The sequence below is a fragment of the Chiloscyllium plagiosum genome, unplaced genomic scaffold, assembly GCF_037043375.1.
Source record: "Chiloscyllium plagiosum isolate Xiang-an unplaced genomic scaffold, Cpla_swu_hap1 HiC_scaffold_27, whole genome shotgun sequence".
Lineage (NCBI taxonomy): Eukaryota > Metazoa > Chordata > Chondrichthyes > Orectolobiformes > Hemiscylliidae > Chiloscyllium > Chiloscyllium plagiosum.
Window position 1 is genome coordinate 7,251,813 of NW_028270165.1, and position 8,959 is coordinate 7,260,771.

General features: G+C 46.8%; 1 long non-coding RNA gene across 1 annotated transcript; it reads left to right on the top strand.

Moving 5' to 3' along the window:
• The first annotated feature begins 1,826 nt into the window (after positions 1–1,826).
• LOC148142985 (uncharacterized) lies at positions 1,827–7,035 on the top strand. Its single transcript, XR_015751092.1, has 3 exons — positions 1,827–1,899; positions 3,420–3,563; positions 6,146–7,035. It is a non-coding gene; the product is annotated as an uncharacterized LOC148142985 (long non-coding RNA).
• Positions 7,036–8,959: the final 1,924 nt, after the last annotated feature.

Genomic DNA, 8,959 nt, shown 5'->3' on the forward strand with positions numbered 1-8,959 from the left:
CCTGTCTCTGGTGTAGCTGTCAGCATCCCCATGGTGAGCATGAACTGCTGGACCTTCGCTGGGCTGAGGTAGCTATCCAGGCCCTCACTGGGGTCATTTACCTGCTCTGGAGTCATTGAGCCAAGACAAGGGTCTGCACCGTCCAGTTCTGTGTCTGACAATGGGACTGTCAGAGGATCACAGCTCTCAGTTGCCTGTAGTTGTGGGGCAGTGTGTACCCACTGGGTCTCACTAGGTGGAGGGTGGACTTTGGGGGGTCCGTTGTTTCCTGGTTGGGAGGAAATGCCCTCCTCTTTATCTACGGTGCTCTCCTCCACCCGCCTTAAACTAATCAACTGGGTTGTGAGTCCATTGTGCTGGCATTCTGGTGGCCCAGGCAGTGTCTGTATCAGCTCTGCTGTTTCACTCCGTATTGAGATCCGGCGGCCATCTTGTGTGTCAAGTTGGCCAACTGATGGCTGTGACCATCTTGTGTATCTGTGTGCCTAGTGTCACCCTGCCCTGTGCCATCTCCCACTTCTCCGCCACGCCCAAACTCTCTCCCCCGCCCAATCTCTCTATCAACCCCACTTATTCTCTGTCTCTACACCCACCCTCTGACCGCCATTTTCACTCTCTCTGTCCCCCATCCATTCTGTCTCTTCTTCCCAGCCTCCACCACACCCGTCCTTTGTCAAGCCTCGAACCAGCTTTGACCACTGTATCAAACCCTTCAAAGGACAGAGAGAGAGAGATAATGGATAGTAATGACTCTACCTGGGAGTCGGGAGGGGTGAGAAATGGCTGATCTTCAAAATTGAGAATACCTAAAATGATATCTTCAGAAACATCGTTAACGCCAGAAAGCACGTTCACGTTTTTTAAAAGAGCTGCTGAAATCTTTCTAAAACTTTCACTGAAATAAGCGCAGTCAGGCCGTAGCTCAGGACAGGCTGGAAGGGGTGAATGGGCGAAAGTGAGCACTGCAGATGCAGGAGATTACAGTCAAGATTAGAGTGGTGCTGGAAAAGCACAGCCGGTCAGGCAGCATTCGAGGCTTTTGCCTGAAACGTCGATTTTCCTGCTCCTTGGATGCTGCCTGACCGGCTGTGATTTCCAACACCACTCTGATCTTGACTGTAAGGGGTCAATGGCCTAGTCCTCGTCTTGTGAAGTTGGTTCCAACTATCTAGAAATAGCGTCACAGAGCACAGAAACATACCCTTCGGTCTATGACGACCAGATATCCTAAATTAATCTAGTGACCCATTTGCCAGCATTTGGCCCCTTATCCCTCTGAATCTGTCCTATTCATATCCCCATCCAGATGCATTTTAAATATTATCATTGTACTAGCCTCCAACAATTCCTCTGGGGGACACGCACCAGCGTTCTGTGCAAAAAGGTTACCCCTCAGAAACCTTTCCCCTCTCACCCTAAACCCGTGCCCTCCAGTTCTGGACTCGCCCCCCAACGTGGGGAAAAGACATACAAAAGTTGAGCAGCCAGACAGAATGCAAAAACAATACAATGTCGAATCACAGGGAAAAACAAATTGTGGCTCAACCCCTTTTTTCCGATTGGCATTTGGACTCTTAAAATCTGACCGGCACACCAGTGAACATACTGCGCATGTTTTCCAGTGTCAGCAACGCAGTGCGCATGCCCACCGGTGTCAGCAAAACTCTGGGCATGCTCATCGTTTTCCGCAAAAAAAAGGCGCGCGACCTTCCTTTGATGGCCCAATAGGAAACCGTGGAGGACCAGAACGAAACTGGTCCTCCTGCCAATCAGCGCCACCCCATTGTCTGAATACGGAAGTTGGACCATGAGTTTCTGAAGCTGCTGTTCCTGCACCTCTTTTCTGAATCAACATTGAGCTTCACCCAGACTGCAAACTCCTTCCTCTGTCTAAGATCTGTGAGTACAGCACTCTCTTTTCTCGCCCCCTTTGCCATTTCTACTTGTTCAATTGTTGACTTGCAGCAACTGAAAGGAAAGGGGGTGAACCCAGGGAGGGAACAGACTCTGGAAACGTGGTCCAGGTCTGTGTCTCAATTGGCAAAATAGACAGGCAGGAGGCTGGAAGGACACAACAAACCAGGCAACATCAGGAAGTGGAGAAGTCAATGTTTCGGGTGTAACCCTTCCTCAGGACTGGGGATGGGTGTTGGGGCAGGGGCTGGTGCTAAAGTGAGGATAAGTGAAGACAGGGAGAGGGTACGGCCTGATTAGTCAATGGGTGAAAGAAATCAGGTTGGTGGCAGGAACGACTGGAAATGAGGGGCACGGGGCTGAGGAGGGAGTCGGGGGATGGAAAGGGAGTTTATTTGAAATTGGAGAACTTGATGTTGGGTCCTGCAGGCTGTAGGCTGCCTGGACGGAAGATGGGGTGTTGCTTCCCCAATTTGCAGATTGGTTCATTGTGGCAATAGAGGAAGCCTAAGATATTCTTGTCAGAAAGGGAGTGTGAAGGGGAATTAAAATGGATGATGACTGGGAGGTCCAGATGGCCTCTACGGACCTGGCTGTGATGCTCGCCAAACCATTCTCCAACTTTACGCTTGGTCTCCCCGAAGTAGAGAAGATGACAATTTGCAAACATGTGGCAAATGTAGTACCACAATGTGAAGTTATAGCCATTGCTATGAAAAAAAAGCAGAAAGACAGTGTATTGTTTAAATGGTGATACTTTGGGATGTGGAGAAAGTGAGAACTGCAGATGCTGGAGATTAGAGTCAAAGTGTGGTGCTGGAAAAGGTGGTAGGTAAGGCAGCATCTGAGGACCATGAGAGTCGACATTTCGGTCCCGAGCACTTCATCAGGAATGATGTGTGGATGGACAAAGGGTCTGATTCCGTTCTATATGACTCTAATCATCTTCAGTGAGAGCAGAAGTGTGATTGTGAAGCTTTCAAAGATGTTTTGCCCTTAATGGGAGCAGAAGAAGTTACAATTAAATCTTGCATTTGTGAGACAGCAACTGAATTAGTGAGTAAATCCGAGGTTTTGTTGCAAAGTGGGAATTCATTGCACTGTGGGGATGAAGCTCTACATATTGAGTCATTTCTACTGGTGAATGAAACCAGGCTCAAGATTAGGAGAAGTAAATTTAGGACAGAGATGAGGAGGAATTGCTTTTCCTGGACAGTAGTGAATCTGTAGAATTCTCTGCCCAAGGAAGCAGTAGAGGCAGCTTCATTAAGTATATTCAAGACACAGTTGGATGGGTTTTTGCAATGGTAGGGGAATTAAGGGTAGTTGGGACAATGCAGGGAGGACGATCTCAGATGGTGAATAGATCAGCCATGATCTTGATGAATGGCGGGGCAGGTTGGACGGGCCAAATGGCCTTCTCCTGCTTCTATTGCTATGTAACTGTGTAACCCTGCGTTTCCCATGGTTAACCCACCTAACCTGCACATCCGTCGTCATTATAGGCAATTTAGGATGGCCAATTCAAACCAAGGCCGTGAGCAGTGAGGTGATGTGGAAAATGAACATCAGAGAAAGGGACAAGGAGAGTAAATGTGCCAGCAATCAAAACTGGATTCTAAAGATCACAAAAATTGAAACGATACATGGTGAGTCTGAATGTGTGCCGTATTGTAACAAAAGTGAATGAATTGACTGCACGCATTGAAGTGAATAATTATGGTCTGAGACTCCTTACAGAGACATGGCTTCAGGATGGCAAGGATTGGATCCTGTATATTGAGGGTGTTGTCTAATAGAAAGCTTGGTAAAGGTAGAGGGTTGGCACTGCTAATCAAAGCACTGATCACAGAGTAGTCTGGTGTCAGCTCAGATTTCAGGGCCTGGTTTCTCTGTCCTCTGTTGATCTCCCTGTCCCCAAGGAGTATGTCGGTCTGTGCTCAGCTCTGCTGGATTTCTGCTGAAGCTTTGTCCCCTTTTTCACCTTCTGGAACAATAAAGCATTTAGTCAATCAAGCCCCAACCCACAATCTCCCAGCCTGTCAACCATCCAGGCACAATGTAGTCATAGCAGGGAATCAAACAAGAAAAATGAAACCAAATTTGTAAGAAATCGGTGCTGTTGTTTAATGTTTATTCTTTAGGAAGTAAACGAGAAATGGGGGTCTCCCAGGATTCATACACTGTCCTACTTGAGGAATTCTCTCTCCCTTACATCTAACTATGAGAACCCAGCTATGATTTACAACAATATTTACACCAACAGAAGTAAGGCACCTGTTCTCAAATAGACAGAGATAAACAGGATGGAAATAGACATTTTCTCTCTCATGCGTGCACACACATACACACGAGTGAATGAACATTTGCAGAGCTGAGCTCAAATGTCACTTTTTTGTAATAAAACTTTAAGTTTGCTTGATAAGGTGCTTTCCAGGAAGTTCTGGGATTTGCATTTTAATGATACGTGCAACCCATTTGAAAAGATGAAAGACTTAACAATCCAGGTTTGTTCAATGTATCATTTCAGTGGCAGGACACTGTCATGTTTTCTATAAATTCTGTGTCTTATTATCTTACTCTCCACAACCACTTGACGAAAGAACAGTGCTCCAAAAGCAAGTACTTCTAAATAAACCTGTTGGACTATAACCTGGTGTTATGTGATTTTTAACTTTGTCCAGGTTAGGGGGGAATTGCTATGCTAAATTACCCATAGTGCCCAAGGATGTGCAGGTTAGGTGTGATAGTCAGGGAGTAGAGCAACAGCTGTATGGGTGGGTTACCCTTCGGAGGGTCAGTGTGGAGTTGTCGGGCCGAATGCCCTGTTTCCACACTGTGGGGATTCTGTGAAGGGAAGGAATTCCTGCAAACTGTGCAGGGCAGTGTGGGATGGCCAGCCGGCTGGCCGCACCCCACCCCTTCATCTCGCCCCTTCTCCCATTCCCTACCCCACCCCTGACCCATTGAAGACGTCACAATGCAGAAGTGGCCCTGTCAGTTTGCATGAAACTCCCTCCCTCTGGGCAATTTTTCATCCTGGGAGCAGGGGAGGGGGGGTGGGAATATGTTCACTTATGGCAACTGGAGTGAATCCAGGGAGGGAGCAGACGCTGCAAACTCAGGTATGTGTCTTAACTACCCAGGCGAGGAAGGACGGAAGGATAGGGTGGGGCTGTTTTCCCCATCGCGCCAGAGCCTGAGACTTTTATAAAATCATGAGGGGCATGGATAGAGTAAATAGACAAGGTCTTTCCCTTGGGCTTGGGGAGTCCCGAACTGGAGGGTCATAGGTTCAGGGTGAGGGCGGGGGGAGATGTAAAAGAGACCTCAGGGGCAACTTTTTCATGGAGAGGATGGTGTGTTTATGGAATGAGCTACCAGAGGAAGTGGTGGGGACTGGTACAATTCCAACAGTTAAAAGGCATCTTGATGGGCGGATGAATACAAAGGGTTCAGATAGAAAGGGGCCAAGTGGTGGCAAATGCGACTGGCGTCATAGAGATGTACAGCACGGAAACAGACCCTTCGATTCAACTCGTCCTTGCCGACCAGATAGCCAACCCAACTTAGTCCCAGCTGCCGGCACCTGGCCCATTTAGGAGCCAAGTGATGGCAAATGTGACTAGATTAATTTAGGATATCTGGGCAGATTGGGCCAAAGCATCTGTTTCCATGCTGTGTGACTCTAATTGTCCTTGGTGAAAGCAGAAGTGTGGTTGTGAAGGCTGGACTTTCAGAGTATGTTTTGCTCTGACCGGAAGCAGAAGAGTTTGATAAAGTATGTCGGTGTTAATGCCTTGATGTCTCCGTTTGCTCCCACCTTCCTGGGGTCATTAACCATTTTGTGTCTGGTCCTTCCTCAAGAAGCTGCGTGGCAGGTTCACCCTGAATTGACACTTTTTTTTTGCTTCCCAAAATCAGACCTGCTCACTCTCAGCAGGATCCCAGTGTTGTGAAAGATATTAACTTTCAGGTGGAGGTATCCAAAATTCAGAGAGATGTCAGTCTTGATGTTTTTGCTTTTTCTGCCCCTGTAAGATCCTGAATCAGCACCTTAAGGGGAATTAGTTAGAGCGGAGTGAGAACAGAGGGGGAGAGAGAGTGGGATGGTGCTTTCAATTTTGTGGAACAACAAAAGAACAGAAGATTCTGCAGAAAGGAGAATTGCTTGTTCAGGATTTCTACCCTGGTCTGATAGTGATAATTTTTGTAATCCCTTTTTGCACAGTATTTGAAGATCTGAAGTCGAAAGATTCAAAATCAACAGATGAAGGGCTTATGCCCAAAACGTTGACTCTCCTGCTCCTCGGATGCTGCCTGACCTGTTATGCTTTTCCAGCGCCACACATTTCGACTCTGACTGTCCAGCGTCTGCAGTCCTCACTTTGACGTCAATGTCTGACAGTCACTAAATCCATCGGGACAGCAATAATTTTCAACTATGATTCTGTGAGAAGGAGCAAAGCTTTTTGGTTCCTGTTTGAGTACGTTTTCAGTATCAGTGGGACTGGATGAGAGACCCTACTGTTGCAGCGCACTGAGTGTGGAGCCTGAAACAATTATACATCTGGGAAAGAGGAATTGACGGCAGGGAGGGGCTGTATGCGTGTTTGTGTGTAACTGAAGCTTCAGCCATGGAGAAACCAGAGAATCGCACCTTTTGGAGAATCAATAAAGTGTGGTGACTGCGGGAAAAGTTTCTGTTACCCTGGACTCTCATTGGCACAGCCACACTGGGGAGAGGCCATTCCCCTGCCCCGAGTGTGGGAAGGCCTTCAGCAAATCCTCCACCCTGCTGACCCACCAATGGGTTCACACAGGTGAGGGGCCCTTCAGCTGCCCAGAGTGTGGGAAGTGCTTTACCCAGTCTCCACCGTGCTGACCCACCGGCAGGTTCACACCAGGAAGAGGCCGTTCACCTGCTGTCAATGCACCTGCTCCTCTGCCCTGCAGAGGCACCAGCAAGTTCACCTGTAGGGGAATTGAAACAGTGATGGCCAAGTTGCATCCTTGGATTGAAATTGCTGAGTGAGGCAATACTTCTTCCGGGTTACAGCTGTACCAAGGATCCAATTACAAAGGGACGACTGGGTGCTAACCATTAGTAAAGAATGTGAGGTGGGGGGGGGTGGGGGAAGTGTATGTGCTTTGACCTTGAGCTGTTTAAAACGCAGCTACTTTTTCTCTGCCTTTTTGCTGAGGGGATCTGAAGCTGTAACAAAGTTGGGTCGCAATAAAGGTTACCTGAACTTACTGCCGGGCTCAGACTCTCATTGAAAGCTTTGAGCTCCAAGAGGTTTTGTTTTAAAGCTGACCAGTTCTTTCAGCCTCCTGCACTAAGCTTCCAATTTTGTCTATCAGATGGAGCAGTGAATAAGGAGCCAGTATCATTAGAAATTGTAAGTTTTTCAGGAGTGTAGAGTGCATAATTTCATCGGCATTGTAAAGTTTACTGGCAGCATCGGGAGGTGTGGGCTGTGTTCAATGGAAACGATGTGGAGGAGCCGGTGGTGGACTGGCCTGGATAAAGTTAAAAATCACACAACACCAGGTTATAGTCCAACAGGTTTATTTGGAAGTATGAGCTTTTGGAGCACTGCTCCTTCATCGGGTAGCTGTGGAGCAGGATCATAAGACACAGATTTTATAGCAAAAGCTCAGTGTCATGCAACTGATAGGATATACTGAACAAACCTAGATTGCTGTTAAGTCTTCCATCTTTGAGAATGGATTGCTGTTTTTGGTTCATTAATCTGTAAATCCCAGAACATCTTTTAAGTTACGTTCTTGAGATGACTTAAGGTTTTCTTTTTCAAAAGGCTGACACTTCAGACAATGCATTAAAGGTGTGAGGTTCGAGTCTGTCATACCCCAATCTTGGATCAGACTGGTTCTATTTCCAAAGTAGGAATTTATAAAATATTACATGGATTGACTGCCTGCAGTTTCTGCACTTTTTTGAGCAAAGTAGAATGTACCTGCAAATAATTATGCCAATTCAAATTAACTTCGTGGAGTTATTTGTGTGTGAGTGCATGTGAGTTTGTGTGCATGCTTGGTATAGAGTATAAGCCTGTGAGAGTGTTGGGGGGTGTATGTGTGTGTATATGTATGAGAGAGGTATGAATAAAAGCAAGGGGTTGCATTTTGCTGAAACAAGGAAGGGTGGACCTATACAGGTGATGGTAGGGCCTTGAGCCTTGTTGGAGAACAGAGACATGGGAGGATTCAGGTGCATAGCTGCATCACTGGGAGACAGGGTGGTTAAGAAGGCGTTTAGCACACTTGCCTTCATTGTTCACACCATTGAGTATAGGAGTTGTGGCATCATGTTGAGGTTGTACAGGATGTTGGTGAGGCCACTTTCAGAGTACTGTGTACAGTTCTGGTGGCCCTGTAATAGGAATACTATTAGAGAGGGCTTGATAAAGATTTACAAGACATTGCCAGGACTGGAGGGTTTGAGTTATAAGGAGAGACTGGGACACTTTTCACTGAAGTGCAAGAGGTTGAGTGGTGAATAGCAAAGGGCTCTTCCTTAGTGAAGAAGTGCTCAAAACGAGGAGGCATATTTTTAAAAGTGAGGGGAGAGAGATTTAAAAGGAGCCTGAGGGACAACGTTTTGGTACAGGGTGGTTTGCATATGGAATGAACTTGCTGAGGAAGTGGTAGATGCGGGGACATTTACAACATTTAAATGACATTTGGATGGGTACATGAATAGAAAGGTTTAGAGGGATATGGGACAAATGTAAATTAAGTGGGACTAGTTATTTTGGGAATTGGACGAGTTGGACCGAAGTGTCTATTTCTGTGTTGTCTGTCTCTATGAACCAGAAGTGACCTTATTGAAGCCACTAGAATTCTGAAAGGGGCTTGACAGGATAGATGCTGATCAAATGTTCCTATATGGGGAGGATCATACAATCCCAACAATGTGGAAGCAGGCCATTCGGCCCATCTATTCCACACTGGCCCTCTGAAGAGCATCCCACCCATACCTAACCCCTTTTTCCATATTTCACGTGGCTAATCTATCCTA